The sequence below is a fragment of the Ictidomys tridecemlineatus genome, chromosome X (assembly GCF_052094955.1).
Source record: "Ictidomys tridecemlineatus isolate mIctTri1 chromosome X, mIctTri1.hap1, whole genome shotgun sequence".
NCBI classification, from domain to species: Eukaryota; Metazoa; Chordata; class Mammalia; order Rodentia; family Sciuridae; genus Ictidomys; species Ictidomys tridecemlineatus.
In genome coordinates this window covers 75,791,688-75,818,341 of record NC_135493.1, presented here as the reverse complement: position 1 = coordinate 75,818,341, position 26,654 = coordinate 75,791,688, and the positions used below count along the sequence as shown (strand labels likewise).

The following is a 26,654-nucleotide window of genomic DNA, read 5'->3' as shown; positions in this document are numbered from 1 at the left end:
ATGCTAAGAAAAGTAAGCCAATCCCCCAAAGCCAAAGACTAAATGTTTTCTCTGATAAGTGGATGCTGATACATAATGGGGAGGGCGGGATCATGGGAGGAATAAAGGAAGTTTGGATAGGGCAAAAGGGAGGGAGGGAAAGGGAGGGGGCATGGGGGTAGAAAACCAGTGGTGTGATTGTATACTTTGTGTACAGTCAGAGAAATGAAAATTTGTGCTCCATTTGTGGACTATGAAGCGAAGTGCATTCTGCTGTTATGTATAACAAATTACAAAAAATAAGTAAATAAATAAATTTAGAAAAAAAAAGAAATGTGATAGTTGAGGTCTAGCTCAATGGTAGAATGTTTGCGCAGCATGCACATCGCCCTGGGTTCAATCAGGAACCCCTCTCTCTGGAGGTCTTGTGGGCTGTGCTCTGGGGCCTGGTCACCTGCACCTGTTGCAGGGCAGGTCAGGACCACTCTTTGCAAGCTACTGACTGGCCACATAGCTGCACTAAGCTGGGTTAATGACAGCAGGGGAGGGGGGAGTTGGTGGACTGTAGTTACTTTGAGATTGCATCTAGGCCCCAACCGGTGTCCAGAGCTGGGAGTTTCCCAAAATAAAGATGGTGACAAATGTGTCCAAAGATGGAGGCGGCTATTTTCAGAGATGGGGTGTCGGGTCAGGCTGGTTGGTGGTGTTGGGTAATGTGTTCCCAGATGCAGCTCTGTGGCATGCAGTGTTGTGGCTGGTAGCGGTCTCCAGATCCTGCCCAGTGTCTCTAAGAGCAGGTGAATATGGCAGTGATTGCAGTGTCCCAAGATGGAGGTGACCTGGAGAGCCTCACACTGGTAGACGGGGATCGGGGATCCACATGGGAGCGGTGGCCAGTGATCCTGCACAGGAGTGGAGACTGGGGGTCCTGTGCAGACGGTGATGCCCGGGGACTTGTGGGGAGATGTTGGCCTGGATTCTTACCCGGGAGCAGCTGTCGGGGGTCCTCTAGTAACTCACGGAGAAACAGTTTTCATACTGCTTGAATCCCAGGTCACGGAGCAACAGGGAGTGCAGCCTCCCTCTAGCCCACCATCTTGGATCTCCTCAACTGTAACATTTCTATGTCTGTTTCCTTATTTGTAAATAAGGACAACAAACCTGTTTTACTGCAGCTGTTGAAAGGATCGAGCTTCAGTGAAGTAATGTGCAGAGTCCAACACAGATGGCAACCCTCCACAGGCATATTCCCTTGTTCTTATGGTTGTGACTTTCAGTTGATGAATCCTCCACCCACATAGAGAATCCTCTGCTCCTCTGAGGCACATGACTCATGACAGCTGCCAGAGCCTATGGAGAACACATCCAAGGAACTGTAGTAAATATGCTAAGATACATTGGTCGTTTATTCACAAAGGAACCTAGAAAGTTATAAAAGGAAAAAAAGGTCCAAGATTCCCTCTGCTTGAGCGCCCCCATGTGGTCCAACTAGAAACGTAGGACTGCAGCCTTGGGAAGAGGCTGTGGATCCAGGAAGAGACTGGGAGGCATCTGCTGAAAGCTGGGAGGCTCCCTGAGCAAGAGAAGACAAACAAGGGAGAAAGACTAGAAAAACAAGTGTGGAGGCAGAAAATTGGTTGAAGAGGAGTTGAGACTGCCTTCAAACATAATGTCACCTTAGCAGGCATCCAGTGACAGAATCCCATAGGAAATAACGTACAAAATAAGTGGGCATGCACCGGAGCCAAGGAATATAGCTGGAAGTCCTGAGTCACTCCTTCCTCCTTCCCTCCCTCTCTGGTCCTCTCTCCCTCTACTATTTTTCCTTTCACTTCTGTATGTTCCTTTCCCCCTCATTTATCAACCCATCCATGCATTCCCCCATCCATCTTGCATTCACTCACCACCTGCACTGGGGAGAAAAGACAAATTAAACTGCGTCTAGTCCACTTGACCTGAAGAAGCTCAAAGGCTGGGGCATGGGAGAGAATGGGTGACAAGCCAAGAGGTGTTCATAACACATCCATACTCACCAACTAACAATCACCAGGAACATGTTTGTAGTTGAACAAATTTGGATTTGTTGCTGGTGGTATTGAGGGAAAATGTACCCCCAAGGGGACAATATGGAGCAAGTCAGCAACAAGGCTTTAGAGCTGTGGGGGCTTCTGTGTCGGACATTATGCCATCTGTGACATCTAGTAGGCCAGAGAAGTGTTTGGGACCACCTTCCCCCTTTGTTTTGTGTCTGCTGTGGGAATTATAGCCAGCAGAGGGGCCAAAAGCGGTAGGCAGTTTCCCTTGGCAATTCTCACAAGCATCTATACTTGGGGGGTTTCTGGGAGTTTTCCCCAGGAAAACATGCAAAGGCAGGGGATCAAGTATTTCAAAGACTCTGCCAGTTTTGCAGAATCCCCAGGCTCAGAGGCAGAAGAGGGTCACCCTGATGTCCATACAAGTGGTAACCCGCTGGGGTCCAGAATATCTTAGGAGTCTGAGCATGACTTCCCACAGCTGGACTGAGTGAATATTTTGTGTCCTGAGGTGGGCAAATTCTTTGAGATCAGCCAGATGTTTCTCACAAAGCAGCTGCAGTGACTGTGGATAGAACAAATGCTTCTTCCCATTCTTGAGGGTCTACGCTTTGCTGCCAAGACTGTATTGAACTCAGCAGGAGCATTTTGTTGATGTGTAGTCCAGGTCCATTGTACAAGACTGAAGCTCAGGGAGAACAACATTTACACAGGGAAGCAGGAGTGTATAAAAGGAATCCTGCCTTCTGAACTGTTTCAAGAAATGGCTACACATTTTGGCTATTAAGAAAGGAGCTATAAATCCAGTAATCAGATATCTTAAGAGTGATAGTGATCGTTTGGCAAAAAGGTACAAAAAGTGTTTTTTTTTCCTTCTGGGTCAGAAATAGGATAAACTGAAAGAAAGGAGAATGTATGAGTATCGTGAGGGTGACCAAATTGAATAGGTAACACTGAGAGCAGAGTAAATGGACAGAAAAAGAGTGGAGAAAAATGAGAAATTAACCTAGTTTGGGGCAGATGCTGCCACTTCTGAAGTAGATTGCTTATTCTGCACTCTTTGGCATACAGAATCTGTCCATTTCTGACATGAGCTGCTTCTGGAGAATCCTTCAAATGGTCAGTTTGAGGTTTCCCCATGGAGTAGACGTCTAGTCCTCAGGGCACAATGATACATGACTTTTTCCCCCTTTTTAAAAATTTTTTATTCTAATTTGTTACATTTGGTAGCAGAATGTATTATAACTCATATTTCACATATAGAGCACAATTTTCATATCTCTGGTTATACACAAAGTACATTCCACCATTCATGTTTTCATACCTGTATTTAGGGTAATGATGTCCATCTCATTCCACCAACTTTTCTATCCCTATGGCCCCTCCCACCCCTTTGCCCCATCTAGAGTCCATCTAATCCTCCCATGCCCTCCCTCCCTACCTTACTATGAATCAACCTCCTTATATCAGAGAAAACATTCAGCATTTGGTTTTTTGGGATTGGCTAGCTCCATTTACCATTAGATTCTCCAACTCCATCCATTTACCTGCAAATGCCAACATTTTATTCTCTTATATTGCTGAGTAATATTCCATTGTGCATATATACCACACTTCTTTGTCCATTCATCTATGGAAGGACATCTAGGTTGGTTTCACAGTTTAGCTATTGTGAATCATGCTACTATAAATATCGATGTGGCTGTGTCCTTGTAGTATGCTGTTTTTAAATCCTTTGGGTAGACCAAGGAGTGGTATAAGGTGGGTCAAATGATGGCTCCATTCCCAATTTTCCAAGGAATCTCCATACTGCTTTGGCTGCACCAATTTGCAGTCCCACCAGCAATATATGAGTGTGCCTTTTCTCCCACATCCTCACCAATTTATTGTTGTTTGTATTCTTAATAGCTGTCATTCTGACTGGAATGAGATGAAATCTTAGAGTAGTTTTGATTTGCATTTCTCTAATTGCTAGAGATGTTAAACATGTTTTTGTATATTTGTTGATTGTATACCCTCTTCTGAGATATCTGTGTTCAGGTCCTTGGCCACTTATTGATTGGGTTATTTGTCTTTTTGGTTTTTATTTTTATTTTTATTTATTTATTTTTTATTTTTTTTTAATTTTTTTAAGAGAGAGAGAGAGAGAGAGAGAGAGAGAGAGAGAGAATTTTTTAATATTTATTTTTTAGTTCTCGGCGGACACAACATCTTTGTTGGTATGTGGTGCTGAGGATCGAACCCGGGCCACACGCATGCCAGGCGAGCGCGCTACCACTTGAGCCACATCCCCAGCCCTGGTTTTTAACTTTTTGAGTTGTTTATATACCCTAGAGATTAGTGCTCTATCTGATGTGTGAGTCATAAAAATTTGTTCCCAAGGTGTAGGCTCTCTATTCACCTCACCAATTGTTTCTTTTGCTAAGAAGAAGCTTTTTAGTTTGAATCCAACCCATTGATGGATTCTTTATTTTAATTCTTGTGCTATAGGAGTCTTATTAAGGAAGTTGGGCCTAATCCGACATGAGGAATATTTGGGCTACTTTTACTTTCTTTAGGCACAGGTTCTCTGGTTTAATTCCTGGGTCCTTGATCCACTTTGAGTTCAGTTTTGGCATGGTGAGAGATAAGGGCTTAATTTCACTTTTGTGGCATATGAATTTTCAGTTTTCCCAGCACCATTTGTTGAACAGGCTATCTTTTCTCCAATGTATGTATTCTGCACCTTTGTCTAATATGAGATAACTGTAATTATGTGGGTTAGTCTCTGTGTCCTCTATTCTGTACCATTGGTCTGCAGGTCTATTTTGATGCCAATACCATGCCATTTTTGTTACTGTTACTCTGTTGTATAGTTTAAGGTCTGGTATAGTGATGCCACATGTTTCACTCTTCTTGCTAAGGATTGCTGTACCTATTCTGGGTTTCTTATTTTTTTGCAGATGAATTTCATGACTGCTTTGTCTATTTCTATGAGGAATATCATTGGAATTTTGATTGGAATTGCATTAAATCTGTATAGCACTTTTGGTAGTATGGTCATTTGGATAATATCAATTCTGCCTATCCAAGAATAAGGAAGCTCTTTCCATTTTCTAAAGTCTTCTTTAATTTTTTTCTTTAGTGTTCTATAGTTTCATTGTGGAATGAAACTATCAGTGAACCTCTTTCGTTAGGTTGATTCCCAAGTATTTTATTTTTTTATTTTTTGAGGGTATTGTAAACAGGGCAGTTTTCCTCATTTCCCTTCCAGAGGATTTGTCATTGAAATACAGAAACAATGATGCATGTCTTTCTAATTGGATCAAAAATCTCTGTTTTATTTTTGTGCTGATTATGTGCAGTACCACATGAGGTCTTTCTCTTTGATGTTCAAGGGCAGTTTTTCTCCTGTGTCATTTCCAAAAGACTCAGTGACCATGTTTCTAGACTGTGTAGAAACGGTTTAAGAGGGCTTTGGAAACAAAGACCATAGTGTGTGATACATCTGGAAGCATCACATGATGTCTGGTATTCAGATGCATTAGCCTGTACTATGTTTGAAATCAGGGCTGGAAGTAATTTCCCAGTGCATGGACAGTGTGATGTTAACTCAGGAGCAAGCACCTTGTGCCACCTGGGGGATTTGAGAGGGTACCATCCTATCCTCACTAGGGCCAATGTCAATAGCTTGGTTCTTGGAAGTTTGAGGATTTCTGTGAGCTTTGATACTTAGAGTTGAGAATTCCATTTGCTCTATCTTCCTCAAATCTGTATACAATGACAGTGAAATTCTCAGGCATGGGGGTTAAATTGCTTTTTTAATAATAGTACCAGTGATGTATGTGTCCATGTTTGCGATTCTCCAAGTTTGGAGAAGATAAAATTGTTTAGAATATCTTAAGAGCCATAGTTTTCCAGTGAAGAAAAAGCACTCATCCTAAGAATGTAAAACAATAACCATATTTATGGGTTGTTGCCAGAAGCAATTGTATAAAATCCATGTGCAGCTGTTCTGAGGGGCCTCCAGGGTTTGGTTTTTGTCTGTCTTACCTTTCTAGTCTGGCTGAGGTTGTGTCTTTGGCAGGTAGCATATACTTTGGAACTATCCTCATCAGTGTAATTAAATTACTTGATCCACATTAGTTCAACATGTTGTGAGATATATCACGAAGAAATTTTTTGGTCACACTCAGCTTTGGTTCTGGCGTCCTCTCTAGGCAAGAGCAAAGCATTTCAAGATTCACACCCATTTGGTAGGGGTTCTGGCCCAATGAGGAAAACACGTTTAGATATGGAGAAAGGTTTTGATAAACACGCTGTCATGAGAATGGCAGCACTGGGACGCCAGGCTTTGCTAATTGCATCACAGCCTATGAATTCAAAAGCCAATATAGAATAAGCTCCCAAGGGATAGAGACAAAGAAGGGATGCCTCATCTATTACAGAAAATCATCTCCATTTTAGAAATAGGAAAAAACATCTGCAAGTGGGGATTTACTCACTTCTTGTTTTGAAGTATCTCTGAAACGAAAAATTTAGTTCATGTCAAAATATCCCTCAAGGGGCCACAGCAATTTAAAATTGTCCCTCAGGAGAATGTGTCAGTCTGGGACCAGTACACATGTCCTCATTGTGATGAGTAAACATGAAGGAAACAGGCATTTGGCTTGGAAGAAGGGCAGTTTTGATTAAGATGACCCCCTGAGAACAAGAACCCCGTACAAATAGTACTTCTGTAACTCGGTGTCTGTGGAATTTGGCGAAAGACCAGTTATCACCAATCAGGAAACAGACAAAACCAGCAGATTCTGGGCTAGTAAAACTAAACAAAGCCCTGTTCAAGGACACAAATAAAAGCCTGAAGAAGTCCTTTGAACATTTTGATATGGTGAACCACATATGTCTAAAAGACACTGGTCTCAGGATCCTTTTGAGCTCCTTGGTCCCATGGCACAGCTGGAGGACACACTTTTGGAGGGTAAGTGTCCTCCCTCATTGACTGACCGTCTCACAGACAAATGACATCAAAGACTCTACAAGAGCAGACTGATCATAAGAACAACTGTTAGAAGGCCAGAAAATAAATTCACCGAGGAAGAACACAAATCTGATGATTAATCAAATAATTCCCAAGTGTTTTTGGATACCTATTAAACTGCTAGGACTAAAAGACCTGACAAGAACAATTTTCAAGGAGGCAAACTTGATCTGGGGGCTCATGGTTTCAGAGGTCTCAGTCCATAGACAGCTGGCTCCATTCCCCAGGGCTCAAGGCAAGGCAGAGCATCATGGCAGAAGGGTGTGGTGGAGGAATGCAGCTCACAGGATGATCAAGAAACAGAGAGACAGAGACTCCTCTCACCAGATACAAATAGATACTCAAAGGCACACCCCCAATGTCTACCTCCTCCAGCCAATCCTCCTGCCTTCAGTTACCACTCAGTTAATCCTGATTAGGGGATTAACTCATTGATTGTGTTAAGGATCTCCTAACCCGATCGTTTTGCCTCTGAAGGTTTGTGCATTGTCTCACATTTGACAATTTTGGGGAATTCCTAATATCTAAACCATAAAACTAAAGGACTCAATTCCAAAAACAAAATGAAACCAATGAGGAAGATTTCAACAGAATATCAGAGTGGAATTCAGCTTGAATTTTCTACCAAATTTTCATGTACCATCTATATGAGTAAGATGACACCCTTGAGAATTTCATTAGCCTTGTATCAGGTGACTTTGGCTCTTGATTGGCGAGACAGAGGGAGTCTCAGATGTGCACACTATTACTGACTTGAGTCAAACACAGTGGATTCAGCTGAATCCTGGTCGAAATCCCATTCCTGTGACTACCTTCCAGACAAGCGTCAGCAGATGGATTCCTGTAGTTCTAAACAAGTTGGTCTATTCCTGGTTGTAACAAAGGGGAATATCCACTGTGGGAAAATGTGAGGCATGCCAGTGAGAGGTCATTTCTCCTTTTTGGCTCTTAAAATTTTAGAGATACCAAAAGGCCACAAGAAATCAAGCATGTGCTCAAAGTGGAGGGGGGGTAGGCAAACTTTTTATTATGACAGAAGGGTGTACTACAGAACCTGGCTAGCAAGCACACCTGGATGGGCAGTCTGCCTGTTTGCATACCTAATGCAGCACTGCCCTTCACCCTGATTGGAGATTCAGTAGTACAATCTATGGGATTGGCTAATTTTAAAATTAGGGTGGGCAAAGGGAAGGACTATAATTAAAATGGCTACAATTAGATCCAACTAAGTCTGAATACTGTATGTGAAAATGAACCACTGGACATTATTTCTCAGAACAAATAAGGCAGCTATGAGCATTCCCAAATCACTCATTGCACACATATGTGCCGTCATATTTCTTGGACAAATGCCTAGGAGAAAATGGTTGAATCGTATGGTGATGTGTGCACAATTTTTAAGGATCTTCTCCAGTCAACCAGGTGTGATGGTGTGCATGTCTAGTCCCACCTACTCAGGAGGCTGGATCCCAGCAGTTCCAAGCCAGCCTGAACAACATAGTGTGTCTCCGCCCACTCCCAATCAAAAAAGAAAAATAACCGGAAAACTGTTTTCTAAAGTGGTTGTACCATTTTACATCCCCACCAGCAGTACATGAGAACTTTAACTTCCTCTGCATCCTAGAAGTTCATTGCTGTTTGAATTAGCATTTACTTAATGAGCATCTTGGAGTATGCTTACCTGACATTTTTATATTTTCTTTAGTCAAGTGTCTCTTTAAATAATTTGCACACTTTCTCATTGGGGTGCTTCTTTTCTTAGTTTGAGCTTTAATAGAGGCTTTGCCAGGATTTTCCCCCCAGTCTTTTCATTGTCGTATCAGGGTCTTGCTAAGAGCGACAGATTTTAATTTTGACAAAGCCTCATTTAACACATTTTGAGTTTGATAAGTGTTTTTTTTTTTTGTAAATGGCCTTTATCAGCTTGAGAAAGTTCCCTTACATTCTTAAGGTTGTTGAGTTTATTTATGCACACATAAATATTGAATTTTGTCAGATACTCATGTAACATTGATTGACACAATCACTTGGTTTTTCTGCTTCACTTTGTGAATTTGGTGGATTACATTGACTGATTTACACAGTAAGCACACACACAGCCATGACTGAAGGGCAAGACAGAGAGGGGATGGGAGAGGGTGGACAATAGGAACCAAAATAGAGTTATGTGGGGGGGATGAATTGTAATGTTCTTCTACACAGTAGGGTGACTACAGTTCACAATACTACCTTACCTGGTTAATAAAGAAGTAAATGAGACAAGTTTGAAGTTTCCCAAGATAAAGAAACGTTAAGTGCTTAAGAGATGGAAATGGTTTTTACTGTATTTTTCATCTTCATACAATGTATACATGAGGCAAACTCCTATACTGTACCCCATAAATTTGGACAATTAGTTTGGTTGGATCTTTAAAATATTGGAAAAAATGATCCTCAAGATCTTAATTGAAATTTGAAGTTTTAATGTAGGATTCCAAGGAGCCAGATGATGAAAGGGGTCTGACTGAGCTGAATTTGTTCCATCCTGAGGTCCATCAAGTTGCATTTCATGGGACTTGTCAATTTATAACTAGTTGAAGATCCTGCCTGACCTCTTAATGGGGCTCTCTGAGAATGGAATATTCTCCAAAGAAGGACCCTATACTTGTCCTTCCTACATTATGGGTGTGGGGACCTTATCATTGTGGTACTTAATGACAGGGCCTTTGGCAGGTGGGACTCATTTGAAGAGGAAAGTCAAGAATTGTGCAAGATTCTTATAATTCCAATTCTTCTAATAATACTTCAGTATGCATCTGGAAGGAAAGAATGTCCTTCTTAGCTCTGGGCATGCCCCTTAGATGTAGATACAAAGCACCTATTTCTTAGAGCCATTCCTTAAAGAACAGGGCATCTCTAAGTCTTTCCCTGTTGGAATAATAGCTACTGTGAAAGAGGGTCTGGAAGGATCACATTTACTGGCCAGCCATGAGGCCACCTGGACTCCATAGTCGACCACATTTAAGCACAAAATAAAGTCTTTAAGCAAAATGCCTCCCAGGAGATTAATTATAAAACCTCCTGAAATTCAAATCATCCAAGACCCAGAAGAGACTCTCAGGTACTACAAACATGTAGATTCTGGCTTCTGCAATGACGTCATGTCAGGCAAAGTGTCTCAGAACCAGAAGGCATCTAAGAATGGACTATTCAAATGACCCACAAGTAGCCCTTCCTGGGGCAAACCCGGGCCATTACCTCCCAGTGTTGCTCCCAATATATATCCTTTCTAGCTCTCCCCAATTTTCTCAATCAGAACTTGTAGCTCAACATCAAAAACAGGCACTTGCTTGTACTTTGGTGCCCCTTTCACCCTCCAGGGTCATGGCCAAATGGAAACTTGGTGGTTCATTGGTGCCCTCATAACACTCAACGCTTTGTGGCCTGCAACAAGATAGGTTCTCAGGATGCTTGAGTCCCTAGGGATCCATCCAAATTCACACAGGGATTCCTTTCCACTAAGAGGGATTATAGCCTATATAAGGAAGGACATTCACCTTCTCCGATCTACCCCATTGAGCCCATTATTCTACTTGATTTCACTGTGGTCATAGCCCCCATTAAACTGGCTACTCCAATAAGTGGTCAGTGGATGCCCTGATCCAAAGAATGACAAGTTAACTCAAACTAAAAATGATCATGGTAAACAATGAACAAGCCAAATGGACACCAGTGGAATTTCCCATGTTGGCAAACGATGTCATATGGACACATTTGGGCTCCAAGTCGCAAGGGCCCAACAATGACCCCCAACTCCAGAGCTGCCCCCTATATTCCATTCCTCTGTGCTTTCTGGGTACATGCAAAATCCACCTGGACCAATTGCAGGTAATGAAATGGAACCCACTGTCCATAGATGGAGCAGCTTAATATGTAACATTGCTTTCCCACATTTCTGGAAATCAGGTACTACTAACCCCTAAAGCTTTCCCCAGTCACGGTAGAATTTCAGGCTCTTCCTGATAGGAAAAAGAGGTATTGGCATACAGATCAGTACCTATCACCATGCAGATCTTGCAGGAAGGCAAAGAAGATCCCAAGGTGGCCCCTGATGCCAATATTTTATTTTTTAAGAATATTTTTTAGTTGTAGTTGGACACAACATCTATTTATTTTTATGTGGTGCTGAGGATCGAACCCAGTGCCTCACACATGTGAGGCAGGCTCGATATCAATGAGCTACAGCCCCAGCCCCAGATGCCAATATTTTAAAATCTCATACCCGAGTCTACCTTGTAATCACCATGCAAAGCTGAAATCTGGGTAGCCTGTCCAGGTCCTGGAACATTGCTATGAACAGACAGATTCCAATGTTCAGAACACACCCTAAAACCTTGAAAATGTTTCTGTGGAACTTTTGTAACATGACTGACCTGTTGATGCTTGATAGTGGCTGTTGTCTTGGATCTGGGACAGATTCCTCGTCATGATGCTAGGCCACCTGAGCCATACTGCACCTACGGTATCATCCCTACCTGTAGTGTTCAGTCATTCCCCTACAACACCATGGACCATGACTTTAAGCTGAATAGCCATCAAGATGAATGAGAAATCATGTGTCCCCGGCTTGTGGTATACCCTTGAATCATCATTAGCACAGTTATGCTGATAGACTTTCTGAACTTGACCAGTGTCCTCCATGTCCTGGATCTGTCTTGGGAGGCCATCATCACAGCCCAAATGATAACTACCTCCCATCCAACCCCCATATCCTGAAGGCTGGCCACAGCCCAGAAAACATCCATGTTCTAGGCTTTTATCCTTTTCCTCATTTGTGCCCCACTCTGTGCACCATAAACCCCACTTTTTTGATGATCCTCACCTGAAATTCCCACACCCACCCTAGGAGGACAAATTCCATTCCCACGGGGGCTAAAACATGCTGTCTAGTGCTCCCTGAGGCAAGATTATTGCTGAAGGATCCTCTCTCTGCTGATAGGTATGCACAGGGCTGCAACTATATTTTGACAGCTGGGCCTGACAAGCGCCAGGCCTGCATTCTGCACCAAGGAACACACTACCGCTTATTGGCCACATGATAGCTGAACTGAAGCTCATGAGACATACCTGAAAAATCATCCACACCAAACCCTATTGGTTTAAGGCCTCCAGTTTTGCCCCATGCAATTCAGGGCCAGATTGGTGTGACATTGACATCATCAGGTCTGGCACCAGGCACATGAGCTCAGATCAGGCACCTATTCAAAAGCATGCACCTGTGTTAGGCTTCCTGTGCCCACATAATATAACCAGCTACCTCCTCTCTGTCAGATATTAAAGGAACTTGAACGTTTAGAAGACCTGATGGGAGATACCTCACACGAGACCTTCTCTCTCCATTTAATGTCACACCTTCCTAAACTCACTGTTAGCTCCCTCACCTTCACCCAACCCCTCATCTGCCTCTGTGCCACACTCCAAGAGACAATGGAAATGAGGACTTCCCTCAGCACTGGTCAAAAATCTTACAGGGTGTTCCTCTCACTCACTTATTTCCAAGAGCTGCCCCCAACTCTCCCTCCTCCAGGGACTCTCCTCACTTTGAATATGCCTGAGTGAGTAACAAAACTTGGAATGACTTGTGATAATTGACAGTAGTGAGTTTCGGCATAGATCCATACCTTTCAATGGGAAGGAGCGTGGAAAGAGACAGCTGGTCAGGTCAGATGCACCATGGCTAATCAGAGACTGAACCAAATGTGATGTATTCTTCCACTGGGATACCACTCAACAATGAGAAAAAATACTACAAATTCCCATGTGAAGATGGATGAGTCTCAAAAACATCATGTTGAGGAAAAGAATCCAGAAAAAACAGCGCACATCCATCTGGTGGTTCAATTGAGGTAAAGTTGCAGAACAGGCAAAATGAATCTGTAGTGATAGAGAGAAAACTGTGGCTAGTTCTGGGGGAGAGGTGGATATTGATCAGAAAGGAACATCAGGGAACATGCTGGGGTGATTGAGGTCATGGCTATCCTGATTTGTGAAAAATCTGCACAGGTGGATGTATTTCATGAGATCAGCTATCCCCACTCTTACCATCTAGATTTGTGCATTTCATTGTATGTAATTTATAATGTTTAAGTGCCAAAGAAAGTATACCCATTGCAAACAAAATGTTACAGATTATATATGGTTTGACACCCTGTTAATTCTCATGCTTAAGCTTATGATAAAGATGTACTGATTAGAACAGCATTGTATTTGCTCAAGATAAGATGAGTACATCAACAAAAAAGATCACAAAGCCCAAAGACAGGCTCAGGCATTTATATAATTTGGTAAGGTTAAAACTTGCCTGCAATGGGAGTCACACTTGAAATGATGAATATTCCATAGGAAGTGCATGCTCCAACCCCCCAATTCAAAGCATTGCTCCAAAGGTGGTCACTCTTGACAGGCTAGTGAGTATCCGTTTAGACCTAGGACTATGCATTTATGTGAAGGAATTTTTCCTACATAAATGTGTAATTCATTTTGTGTTTAGCTTTTAGAAGTCATATCAAATTATAGAAATTGCTCCACCACATGCTGAAACACAAAAGAGATTTTTTAAAAAATCTTAGTTGTTTCTTAGTTGTAGGTGAACACAATAACATTTATTTTATTTTTATGTGGTGCTGAGGATCAAACCCAGTGCCCCACGCATGCTAGGTGAGTGCTCCTCAGCTGACAACCCCAGCCCAAGACTAAATTCTTTTAACATCAGTAAATATAATGAGGCCCCAGTGTTTTAACATATGGTGGTATTCAGTCACAGTGCTCTTCCTTGTGAATATTTGTATCATTTTCACTGTGGAAAAAAGACATGTCAATGAGAATTCGCATGCACATCTTCTTGTGCATGGCATGAGCTGGGTCTCTAGGATTCAGGTTGCCAGAGTGAGCAAATAAAAGTAGAGGCTGTCTAGTTAAATTTGAATTTCACATAAAGCCCGAGTAATTATTTGAAATTTACTAATGGCTTTGCTGTCAGAATGTGTCAGATATCGCATAGGAACATTTACACAAAGAAAATTCTTATTATTGATCCCAAATCCAAGTTTTCCTGGCTGTCCTGTATTATTTCTGGAAACCACACTCAGGGTGAACGTCCACAAATGAATGGTTTTTGTCAAGGGGTTCTGGCCCAGGTCTGGAATGTCCTCCACGGGCTCATGTGTTGAAGGCTTGTTCTCCAGTGCAGCAATGTTCACAGGTGGGGCTCGGGGGAACGATTGCTCATGAGGGCTTTCACCTCATCAGGGTATTAATCTGTTGGAGGTGTGACCCAGGGTGCCTACCTGGTCAGTGGCTTTTCTCTATGCTCTGCTTTGGAGTAGCCAAGTAGGGAGCAGCTTTGCTTCACCACACCTGCCCCACCATGGTGTTCTGCTTCATTACAGGATCAGAATCAGTGGGGCCAAGTGACCATGGACTGTCGCCTCTGAAGCCATGAGCCAACATAAATCTTCCTTCTTGAAGGTCTTTTCCTCCGGTGTTTTATCACAGAGACAGAAAACAAGCAAAAGGGAATTTCAGATTTTAACAAATGTGGCTTACCTGTTTCCAGTCTCTTAGCATGTTTAATATTAATCTATTGAAATAATTTTGGCCAATATGTGGGGTACAAACTGTCTCTTTGTTGTTTAATTGACTTGTCCTGAATTGTTAGTGGGGATGAACAGCTGAAGAAGGGTTTACTTGCTGTTTGAATTTCTGACTGCGGGGAGTGTGTTCATGATTTGCCTTTTACCTAATTTCTTTGCTCTTCTAGCTCAGGCCAGCATGGGCAGTCGAGTGGGTTGGTAGAGGACTATGTCTCCTAGGCACAGAGAGGCAGTGAGCAGGAATGCAAGCGTGACCACATGGCACCCTCTGAATCTGCCTAGTGTCAGACTGAGCTCAGACATGGTTATGGTCTGGTGATTCCTCTTCTGACATGGCAAACGTTTGGGCCTGAGATGTCCCCTCGCTTGCCCTGGAGAGCCGGTCACTGGTCTGGCTGTGCACAGAGTTTTGGCTTGGGCAGCTTTTTGGAAAGGTTATGTCTGGAGGATAGCAAAGGAGGACTGAGAGTGAGTTCCATCATGGAGGTGGGGAGTGTTTCAGGGAATCGAGTTCTCCTCCAACTCACTGACTAAACCCTCCACATGGCCAATGGCCTGAGTGTAGTGGGTGACACAGAGAGCGACCCATGGTACTTGGAGTACCTTAATGAGAGTGTGCAGTGATAGATTCACCAAGGGCTTAAAAGAAAGTTGCCCTGTCCCTCCTCTTGCAAAGGTTTCTAACGCCTCTCTCTTTGTCCATGCTTTCTGTGTTTTCCTAGGCTTCTTTACCCTTAGAAAGCTGTTATGGGAGAAAAGTCATGTGAGAAATTTGACAGAAGATGAAGAGCCTTTGGATGGAATTTTAAATGCACGTCCCAGTTGAAAAAGAAACCCCTGGAAGGTTTGGTTTAAAGGACAATATAATATGTCTAGGTTGATAATTGGTATGTGTGCCAGGGTCCCACCAGGAGGCAGCAACTATGCTGGTTACCTGGATGGAGAGCACTGGATGCAAAGAATGGCTATAGCAACAAGAGGCAGACACTGCTAAATAAGAGTATCTTTAAGGGTCCAGAAATAGTGGGTACAAAAAGGACTTCCTTCTTGCAGGTTGAGAACAAGCAGCCAAGAGAGGAGTACAGATGCCCACACTTCCTTCCCAGCTGAGAATCAGACCTGTTGAAGAAAGCATGGCTGGCAAGTGAAAGAACAAGTAGTCGGTCAGTGGGTGACAGGGGCTGCGGACTTGAGCTCCTCTGGAGAAGATGGCAGCCGTGGTTGGGAGAGAGCCCAGACGGAGGGGGTGCTGGAGTTTGTCTGTTTTGGCCTCTAACCTCCTACAGTGAGTCACCTCAATTGGGAGACAGCAGTTAGACAGGAAGTACTTTCCTGCTGGGATCTGTCAGGTCCTCCAGTGCTCTGGACAAAGTCTGATGCTCAGTTAGCTGGCGTGGGAGAAAGGTTAACAGAGATCAGCTTGAGCATGCACTAAAAGGCAGGGCAAAGAAGGATGGATTTGGGTCTGACAGACAATGAGTTGATAACTGGCAAGGGTGGCAGCAGAAACCAACAGCATACAGTAATTATCCCCAATAGGGTCCTTTCCACTAAAAGCAGAAATTCTCAAAAAGCAAGTTTCAAATGACGGCTGTTAGTGCATGTGGTACCATAGTCCCAGTCAATGGAATAAGAAAGAGGAAAGTGAGGACCTCCATTGTAATATGCAATGTGATTGTCTACCAAGAATGTGCAAAAGAATCCACTGAAACAGCATTGTTAATTATGGAGACTTGTTATTAAAGATGGCCATGTACCAGATAAAATGTGCAAAAACCACTAGGCTTCCTATGCAGCAGAAATAATTAGACACTACAATGGGAAACTCTCTAATTCATAGCAACAATGAAATTAAAAGTTCTGTGGACAAATGAAACAAAGATATACAAGGCAAATTACAAAAGAGAAACTAAAGAATTCCGATAACCAACTTGAATCAATGAAAGAAGATGTGGCTTTTTGGATGAGAAGCCTCCTTACTTTAACAATGTTAATTCTGCTCATAGTCAACAGTACACCCTAAACAATTCTAGTTAATATTCAAAGAAGGATTTTCTTTAACTTGAAATAGTGATCCTGACCTGACTTTCATATAGAGAAAATATCTGAAGAATTTCACAACTTGTGTGTGTGTGTGTGTGTGTGTGTGTGTGTGTAGGCGCGCACACACGCACGCGGGCCTGGGTGAGCAGGGTTGTGTGGGTACTGAGCATCGGGACCAGGGGATCCTTGCTACTGAGCTATATCCCCAGTCCTTTTTAATATTTTATATTGAGACAGGGCCTCACTACCTCCTTCAGGCTGCTTCTTGAACTTGCCAGTGTCCTGTCTCAGCCTCCAGAGTCACTGGGATTACTGGAGTGAGCCACCACAGGGTTTGAAGAACCTTTGAAAGGGAAGAATAATGACGGGGGACTTAAAGTCCGAACAATTCTGAATCTCTATGTTGAAATGAACAGCAATGGAATTTTGAGCAATGAAAGAGAATCTGAAAGCCCTGAAGCAATAGCATGGAAATTGAGTAAATGTTGTAGTGAGGTATAAAAAGTGCTGCCGTAAAAGAGTCGGACTCTTCAGGGATGTGGAAGGAGGCTCCACCAGATACTGCCTAGAAAGGGTCGGGTGAAAGCCAGGAGTGCTGGATCGTGCTGCACGACAGGACAATAAATGGATGCACTTGCGGGGCCGGAGACATCTTCTTGTTACTGATGGGATTCCTAGGGGCTGACCTCAGAGCCAGGGGTTTCCTGGGTGACCCTCAGATGAAAGGCAAAGTGGAAGAAAGCAGTTTGTTGAGGAAGAATGAGGCCTAGTAAGATGGGAGTAAGAGGAACCAGGCACAAGTTAGAAGGCGTCTTGAAGAATGGTGATTGACTGGGAAAGTGAGATTATAATTAACAACGACTGTCTGCCCCGACTAGGAGAGAAATAGTACACAAAAGAACTGCCAATTCCCCCCACCCCAGAGTCACCGCTCGCCAAGAACAAGAACCATGCCCGCCTGCAGTTCTCCGCCAAGGTCGCTTGTCGCCCAGGTCCTTGCTCTACACCTGGGTGAAGGTGGTGACCCCAGTGTACAGGCCGTGAGGCCAAGACACGGGGTAGGCTCGAATAATGAAAGGCACGCAAAGGAAGGATGTTAAATGCTTCCTGGGGGCCAGGCGCCCATCAACGCCTGGGACTTCAGGTGGGGTACCTGGAGCTGAAGCGGCAGGGGCCACTGCTAGAGAAAAGGCTACTGTGGGGACCAGAGGCGACTCCAAAGGAGCCTTCTCCACCAGGGGAAGAGGGAGGCGATGATCCTCCAGAAGGATCCGACTCTTCCCAGTAACCTTGACCAGTTCCCGGGGGGGGGTGGGGTGGGGGGTGAGGGTGGGGGTGTTTCCCCTGGGCCTGGCCCTGAGGCTTGTGGCCCCCTGCAAGCCTCCCAGCAGCCAGCCCAGCTCTGGCAGCAGCGCCCCCGCATCCCTCTGGCCCCAGCCTGCAGTACCGTCCCCTATCGGCAGGGGCACTGCGGGGCGGCGGCCGCGCGTTCCCACAGCTCCTGGAAGACCCGGGCAGAGGAGGCTTAGCCCCCTCCCCTCCCCGCCGCCTGGTCCTGGGGTCTGAGGGCGGCGGCCTCCGTCCGGCTCCAGACCCTGGGGCTCCGGGTCTTCTCGGCGGCGGCCGCAGCATCTGCGGCGACGTCACAGCCCTCGCGGCCTCACACACAGCGCTCCTCCGGCCGGCCGCCGAATGCCCGTGGACGCGCATCTCTTCCCAGAGTTCCTGCTTCCTGGGCCAGCCAAAGCCGCAGGTGAGAACGTCCGCGGTAGAGGTGACACCCAGGGCCTGCGGGTCTCAGAGGCCCCCTGGCCTCCTCCTCCTCCTCCTCCTCCTCTCCTCCTTGCCCAAGAGATCCCCACGGGGGCGCCTGCCGCGGGGCCGCTAAGTGCTCTGCTCCCCGCAGCCCCGAGAGCACTTCTTCGGAGGCACATAGCCCCCGCCCAGGTGCTTCTGCAAGTTGCTTTTGTGGACCCCAGCAACCCCTAGGGCCCCCAGCGCCGAGTACCCCGCGGGCCCCAACATCCCTGATGCGCATGCCCAGAGACCCCGGGAGCTAGAAAGTAGCTGAGCTGCTGGTGCAGTACCTGCTGGTTAAGAACGCGAAGACGGTGCTGATCAAAAGGGCAGACATGCTGAAGTGTGTCATCCAGAGGTACAGGAGCTTCTTCCCCGAGAGTGTCGATTTTCAAGAGAGCCTCTGACCTCCCCGAGTTAGTCTTTGGGTCCTAGGTGAAGGAACTTGATGCGACAGAGCACTCCTATGTCCTGATCAGAAAAACCGATGTGGCCCTGCTTTGGGGCCTGACAGGCGACCAGGGCCCGCCACAGACTGGGCTTCCGATGATTACCCTGGACTCGATTGATCTTCATGCAGGCCAGAAACAGTGTCCCCGAGGAGGTGTTCTGGGAGGTGTTGAGGGTGTTGCAGGTATATCCGCCTAAAAAGCATTTCATCTGTGGGGAGCCGTCGCCAAAGCTCGTCACCAAAGCGTGTGTGCAACACGAGTACGTGGTGCGCCAGTAGGTGTGCAACAGCAGGCCCCTGTGCTCGGTGTGCTTGTGGGGCTCTCAAAGGAAGCAAGACAGATGGAAATCCCGGAGTTTGTGGCCAAGGTGAATGACACCTACCCCAGATCCTTCCCGTGGCAGTAAATGAGGCATTGAAAGAAGAGGAGGAGATACCTGGTGCCCGAGACACAGCTGCTGTTGGTGATGTGACAAGTGCCAGTGTTAGCGCCAGTTCCAGATCCAGGGCCTATGCCATGGCTGAAGCAAGCAAGCATCAGCACCAGTACCCGTGCAAGCAAATGCCAGTGCCAGGGCTAGAGCCATGGTGGGAGAAATGATCAGTACCGGGGACAGTGCCAGTAAAGGTCCCCATCTCGCGTTAGAATCAGGGGCTTCTGCTGCCAGCAGGGGAGGCTGAGGCCGAGTCTTCACTTTGTTTTCTTGTGGGTAGGAAAAGAGGCCCTGGAGCAGAGAAAGAGCCAGGCTCTGACCAGTGAAGAGTCCAGGGGCAGAGTGGGCTTAGGGAGAACAAACTGCCCAGGACAGTGGTGTTCCAGTGCTATTTGTGGTTCTTGGTGACTGTGCTTTCAGTTTGCACATTTCAAAGTTCTGCTTGCTTTAGCCCCGCGGCCCCCTGCCCCCTCTTCTAGAGACAAATATCGGATAGGCACGAATTGGTTTCAGGTTAAATGATACAGGCTGGGGATGTAGCTCCGTGGTGGTGAAGCACTTTGCTAGCATGTGCCAGGCCCTGGGTACCTTCCCCACCCCCACCCCACCCCCACTGCAAAAGCTAAAACACCAAGAAAGGACGGCATCATTAGACCTCAGTTGAAATGAGAGTCAGACATAACCAATCTTTCAAAATCCTTGGTTTTCTGGACATTCCATGGAGCATTTAAGTGGAGCATCTGGGTTCCAATGTTTTCCTCTTCTTCGTTTCCGTTTTAGGAGAGATGTGCTGTTGTGTGAAAGACAGTGGGAGACTATAATCATTGTATGTCTGGAACATATTAGAGGATTGGAATAAGTCATAGTTTGAAAGTTGGAAGGACTTGACAGTGCAATGATTCCCCGTCCAAATATAAAGATAAAATAAAGAGCTGGTCAGCGTCTGACGTCCCCAAAACAATGGATATTTACATGTATCTGCACAGTTTTCTGGAATGTAGGGGGAAATAAAAATTTCATGAATGAGACACCTTGCTCATGGACTCCTTTATTCAACGTACACTTACTGACCGCCTATGATAGGTGAGGCACTTTGCTGGGCACCCGAGATACAAGAATTCACCGGTCTCGTCCTGTGGCCCCCATCTGACAGTCGAGATGGGGCTGTCATGGAAGTGAAGCAGCCAGATGCGGCAGTTTGGTGTGTTAAATGCTGGGATGAGGTGGCGAGGGAGCCTAGAGGAGAGACATTTAACTCCGGGAGGTGGGCACTGGGAGCCAGGAGGCTTCCTTGTCATGAGGTGCCTGCCGTGTGAGATCGGAAACACTCAAGGAGTAGTAAGTACAAAGTCCCTGAGGCCGGGTATTGCAGGCACCGGGAGGATTCCATGTTCTTCAGTGGGAGTGGAAGGTTAGAATCTGTGGAAACCTGAGAGACATGCTCTGGGAATGAGGACATGTGCGGGAGCCAGGAGCCTCAGTTGGTGGACATTAGGGCCGAGGAAAGAACTCGGAGTGGAAAAAGACTTGTTGGAAAGCAGCTGCTTTTGGCTCTGAGATGAGCCGGGAGAAGACTCCAGCTGCAGCAGGTCTGAAAGCTGTCCTGGACTCCGGTGCCTGTGTAGGTTGGACACGGCACACACCAAGTGCTTTTGATTTCTCATCTCTAGGGAGGGACAGGTGAGGGGTGAGGGTCCACTCATGAGAGCTGTTTCCCAGAAACTGCTGAACTTAGACATTCTCCCCTCTATTTTGGAAGAGCATAATGAAGGTGCTGGCATGATTACAGCTATGTTTCTAAAACACCAAAGGCCTGGGCGTGTGGGTGCAATAAGCAGCGATCCCATTGATGTCCCAGGAAAACTGTTGGGAGGGGCAAGGGAAGATTCTGCACTCGCCTGCAGTGCAGGCAGGAAGAGCCCTGAGGGCCAGACCCAGGAACTTAAACCCCATTTGGTTGGCCCTGGATGCCACAGAGGGCTTTTGAGCAGGGAGGGGTGGGGTGGGGGATGTGATGAAAGCAGGAGCAGCCTGTCAAGCTCACAGTGGCCAGCATAGCATGGTGTGTCAAGGATGGGTGTTTTCCATGCCTTAGAACCGCCCCTATTGGTACAGCGATCCTACTCTTTGGCCTTGTGTTATCTTTGTTCCTTGAGGTGGATGTGCACATTCTACAAACCCCCTTGTAGGCCTTGGGAAGCCGTTTGCCTGATTGATACGCAGGGCTTGGGATCTGGCACCGGTAACCTCACGGTCTCCTCTAGGACACAGGGAGTCAAGAGGACGCTGCGCTGTCACCCCTCGCTTGCTTTCTTCTGCTGACATCAAGGAGAGGCTGGTGGGGGCGGGGTGTTTTAATATGGGAGCATGCAGTCAGAGGGGAACGGGAGGAGTGTTTCGTGGGGGCTGTGCCTTCCTTTGGGGTGTGGCCAGTTGGAGTTGATTATGTGTGCATCCATTTAAGGCCTTTTCTCCGGATCCCAAGGCACCTACTCCCCATTTGCAGCCCACAGCCACTGTCAGACACAAGGTCAGGGTATGTTTGGCCAGAGGGAGAGAGAGAATATTTTTGCTCACTCTTACATTGAATTCCCCTCAAAGACATTACAAAACATTTGTGGAAAAGCAGTATCTTCAGGGCACAGTCTCCTAACAGGTACCTAACACAAGCATTGCTGTGCCATGACAAGGACCAAGTGCCTGGGCCCAACCACGTGGGCAGTTCCTAAGCTCCTCCTCCCCTTCCCCAAATGCCATCCTCATCCCAGTGAGAGGAATGTCCTTCTGGGGAGGGGTGGGAGAGAAAATGATGCAAACACCAGCAATTATTTTCTAGATTTCTTTCACCTTGATGGGAGGGAAACATGAGGAAGCCTGAGCATGTGTCAGCAGGGAGGAGGGTCAGGCAGTTGGGGGAGAGGCTCCTCCAGAGTGTGGCTCTCCCTGGGGGAGGTGGAGACAATGGAGCTGCTGGTCTTGCAAGGCCAAGGGAGCCCCAAAAGACCCAACTCCCCATTCATTAAGAAAACAGATGAAAGTGATCCGATGGGGCCTCTGTGACATCCACTCACCCATTGCTGTGTCCCCAGGCCCACCATCACTCCACTAGCCTAGCGATTCTTGGAGTCACGGTTCCCAACATGGCCTCAAACACTTTGCTAGATTCAAAGATAAAGATGCTCCAATTTCCCTTATAGATTTGCTCAGAGGATAATAGGCTACAGTACACATGGAGGCCACCTCAGGAAGACGAACGTGTCTCATTCTATGAAAAAGAACTGTCTGCTCACAGAAAAGGACCTCTGTTGGAGGGGCTCTGTCTTGAGGGGCAGGGGTGCTTGGGAGCTGTTTAGAATCCCAGGACTCTGACACCTTTTCTCAGGATCCACAGATTTTTTCCAACACCTTTCCCTACCTCTCCCATATATAAGCGCTGCCCGGGTTTTCTGGGATGTGAACCTGGTGTGCACTGCAGGGGGAAGAGACTTCTTGCTATCTCCTCATTCCTGCTTGCAAGTGCCCCCTGGGGGTCAGAGCTGCCAGCTGTGGGAAATTCACTGCTGATTGGCCTCCATCCATTGCAACCAGGACCCAAGGAGGAGCACGCAGCACTGCCTCAAGGAGGAGGGTGGACAGCCCCATAGGGCCAAGGAAGATGCTCGCTACCCCCCCATGACCCACCCCCACGGGAGCCAACAACTGCAATGCACCCGAGGCTGGCAACAATGTTGAAAGCAACCAAGCAAATAGCAGGAAGCAAAACCAGTCAGGAATGCCAGCGTTTATTTCAGGCCTCCTGACCAAAGAAGGTGGAGAGCGGGGGCGGGGCGAGCAGAGGGGGCTGGGTCACCATTCACAGCTCTGTTTCTGCAGCTTGTGTGTTCTCAGTTTTCCAGTGTCTGGTAGCCTCTCCTAGGAAGGAAAGCAGAGTGATAAGTGGCCCCTTCAGAACTCAGGCCTGCCTTGGAGTTGTCATGTGGGAGAGGAGAAGAGATAGCCGGACTTGATGCTGAGCAGCCAGCAGCTGGGGCTGGCTCTGAGCTCTTTCACCTGAAAGATTTGGTCACAAAAGCCAGCAGTCTGTGGAACCATCTCTTCCAAGACCCGAGTTCATAAGCATGATCTCTGGGCCAGCCTGGGTCATCGGATGGGTTCTCCATGGTGTCCGACAGGACTGGTCTTTTGTCAGAGTCTTTTCGTGGAAGTTTCACGGTCTGCAAATATAGACCCACAGCCTCATCCCAAAGGTCCCTGCCATCACTGGTACCTGTTACCTCCTTTAGCAACAACAGTGTGCTGCCCTGACCCTGTTCTACGTGTGGGGCACACAGCAGTGATCTACACCACCCCACGCCCAGCCCCTCAGAGGTACTCTGCACGTTGGAGGGAAATCAGACTCACCAGGTCAGCAGGTGGGAGAAAAGGAGTGAAGATCATGCTTCCAGGCATGTGCGAAGTGCCTGGAGGGACCAACCCTTGGAGAGACCTGCTAAGCTCCTCTCTTGGTTGGGCACAAGGAGAACAAAGACCCGTCCCTTCCTTGACCCCCAGCCCCTCTACCTCTGCCCCACTGTTCCTCCCTTCTGCTTCCCAGTACACTCTGCTAAGCACTGGATACATTTCTCCCATGTGACGTTCCCCGTGTTCCTGTATCCCTTACTCCCACCCCTCCAATCTGTCTTTGCTTCCTTTGCTTATCTCCCCTGGCCTCCCCAGCAGGCCATCCCAAGCCAGGTTTCTGCTGGTTGAGAAGAAAAGCACAGAGGGGCCCCACTGTGAGAACAGGGTGTGCAGACATCTAGGGGTAGTTCACCATGTGTGACCATGTCCCTTTGCCCCTCTGTGGTGGCCATCCACTGTCCCAGTTTGTCTGAGACCACCCCAGATTTCTCACTGCCAGTCCTATGACCTGCAAGATCCTTCAGCACCAGGCAAACTGTGTGTTAGTTGTCACATGACTTCATGAAGCACTATTGTCCTTTTACTCTACGTAGCTTTCCACACATTTCACAGCCAAGCCTTATGGATGACGTGGGTGTTTCTCATGTATAAAATGAGTCATTTGTGAGTAATGGACGGGTTTCCCTTCAAAGGGCAGAGGTAACTGCAGGGAGACTTATTTGACCCCTGAATACATATCAACTGCAAACCTGAGGAAACCTCAGCCATCACTTCTGTTCAGTGTCAGTGTCACACCAGCATTCTAGACAGACCCAGAGTACTAGAGGTAGGATTGGGGAAAGAGCTGGGAAGCATATTACCAAGACCCTGACACTGCAGATGGGATTTCACATGCAGAACCCCTACCCATCAACAGGTGGCCACTGGCTGTAAAAGGAGACCATTAAAAGCATTAGAGCTGCCGACCAAGCCATCACTTGTATAGGATGGCCTAGAGAGGAGGGTGCCAGCGGTCCCAGACAGCTCTGTCCTTCATGGGGTCTTGTTCAAGTCAGACACACAAGAGCCCTGAGCGGTCGAGTACGTGAGTACCTGATTTACACACAACTTTTTACCAAAACCTTGTGAGTCTCTGGGCAAGTTGTGCCAGAGACTCAGAAACTCCTCCCCAAAGTGAAAAGGTCTCCTGCCCTGTCCTCCACATCTCCTTCCCGTGACTCCACTCCAATGAGGCTTGTTCCTACTGCACTCCATTAGAAAAAGTGGAGTGTGTGGAACACGAACCAGTGAACAAGTGAAAGCCATGGTTCATGCTTGGCTTGCAGCTAGCTACATTGTGTGGGTTGGGTTTAAGTCCTAAACAGCAGGCTTGGTGTAAATGGCCAACTTAAAAGATAATGGATAGAAACGAAGACCCAAATCACTACACTGTCATTTCTCTGCACACGTTTAATCCTCACGTGAGGAAACTTGACTGGTAAGTGAGGAGTTTCTTCCTAGTTCCTGGTCAGACCCCTAAACTCCCAGGGAGAAAGGCCAGGTTCTAAGATCCCCAAACTCCAGGTTTCCTTTTGTGCACTTGTCAACATACTGACTAACCACCAGGTGGCAGAAGAAGAACAGGCTACTTTGTGCCCTCCCCCCAGCCCCCCCCCCCCCAGAGCCTCTGAGCCCTTATGCTGGAGTTTCTGAGTGAGTTTTCTCGGGGCCCAATCAATCCGTTTTGGGGATCCATCCCCATATCTTGTCCTCTCAGAGGCTCTAGGTTGTACCCATGGTCAGGTCCAGGGATTCTGATGTCATTGGTGATGTTAAAAGCAGTGGCAGTTCATGGCAAGGGTCCTCACTCCCCCACTTCTTTGGTAACACTGGGAGTGGTAGTTGGCTGCTTTAGGTTAGGATGAGGGGCCAGATGTATCTTTCAGTATCTGAAGGTAGTGACATCTGTGATCTGGATGGCCGGGGAGCAGGGTCCCTAGAAAGTCAAAGTCAGCAGCAAAATATTTACTACTTGCTATGCACTGAATTGTCCTTCCTTCCACCCCAATTCATGTGATGAAGTCCCCACTCCCATTGTGACTGCATTCGGAGCCTGAGCCTTTAAGGCCGATGAAGGTTCAGTGAGGCCATGAAGGGTGGACCCTGATGTGATAGGACTAATATCATTCTACAGAGAGACCCTAGTGCACTTACTGTCTGTCTCTGCACACACACGCACACTCACACACACACACACCCCGCACACACACACACACACACACACACACACACACACATCATGGGAAGGTCACAGGAGGACTTAGTGAGGAGGAGGCCAAACATGAGACCAAGCTGCAAAAGTCCTTGACCTTGGAGTCCCCAGCCTACAGAACCTTGTGAAAATAAATTTTTGTTGTTGCAGTCACCCAGTTTGTAGTATTTTGTTGCGGCAGCCAGAGCAGACTATTACACCCACCTTGGGATTTTGCTGAGCAATGAGTCTGGGGCTGCTACTGGTGGTCAGGCTGCACACTCCCCCAGAACCCAACGTGGGGTGAGGCTGACAGCCCTGCTCAGCCTCTGTGGATTTCCTTTTCTCCCTGAGTGTCCTGGAGAAAATAAGCTGCCTCTGGGCACCTGCCTTGAATGGACCCGGAGGGTGTGGGTGGGATGGAGCTTCCTTAAGGAGACTCCTGTGCTGTGGGTGGGATTCACCTCAAGAAGTGCTCTCCACGACAGCTCCCAACTTCACAAGGTGCTGAAATGCAAAGAGTATAGGGATGAAAATTGGAAACCTTCATTTGGAGGGCATGTTCCAGGGAGAAGGGCCCAGCTGTATCCCGCCAGCCCTGGGATTCCACAGGGTGAACTGCAGGTAATTATCTA

At 46.7% G+C, this 26,654-nt stretch overlaps 2 long non-coding RNA genes across 2 annotated transcripts; one reads left to right on the top strand and one right to left on the bottom strand.

Annotated features, from left to right (window-relative positions):
- Positions 1-1,145: 1,145 nt before the first annotated feature.
- Positions 1,146-18,005, bottom strand: LOC120888572 (uncharacterized). The gene is made up of 3 exons (XR_013431571.1): positions 14,358-18,005; positions 12,693-12,945; positions 1,146-1,329 (listed from the first exon to the last, which is right to left on the bottom strand). It is a non-coding gene; the product is annotated as an uncharacterized LOC120888572 (long non-coding RNA).
- A 59-nt stretch (positions 18,006-18,064) lies between these two features.
- On the top strand, positions 18,065-20,416 carry LOC144371602 (uncharacterized). Its single transcript, XR_013431570.1, has 2 exons — positions 18,065-18,459; positions 20,169-20,416. It is a non-coding gene; the product is annotated as an uncharacterized LOC144371602 (long non-coding RNA).
- The last annotated feature ends 6,238 nt before the right edge of the window (positions 20,417-26,654 follow it).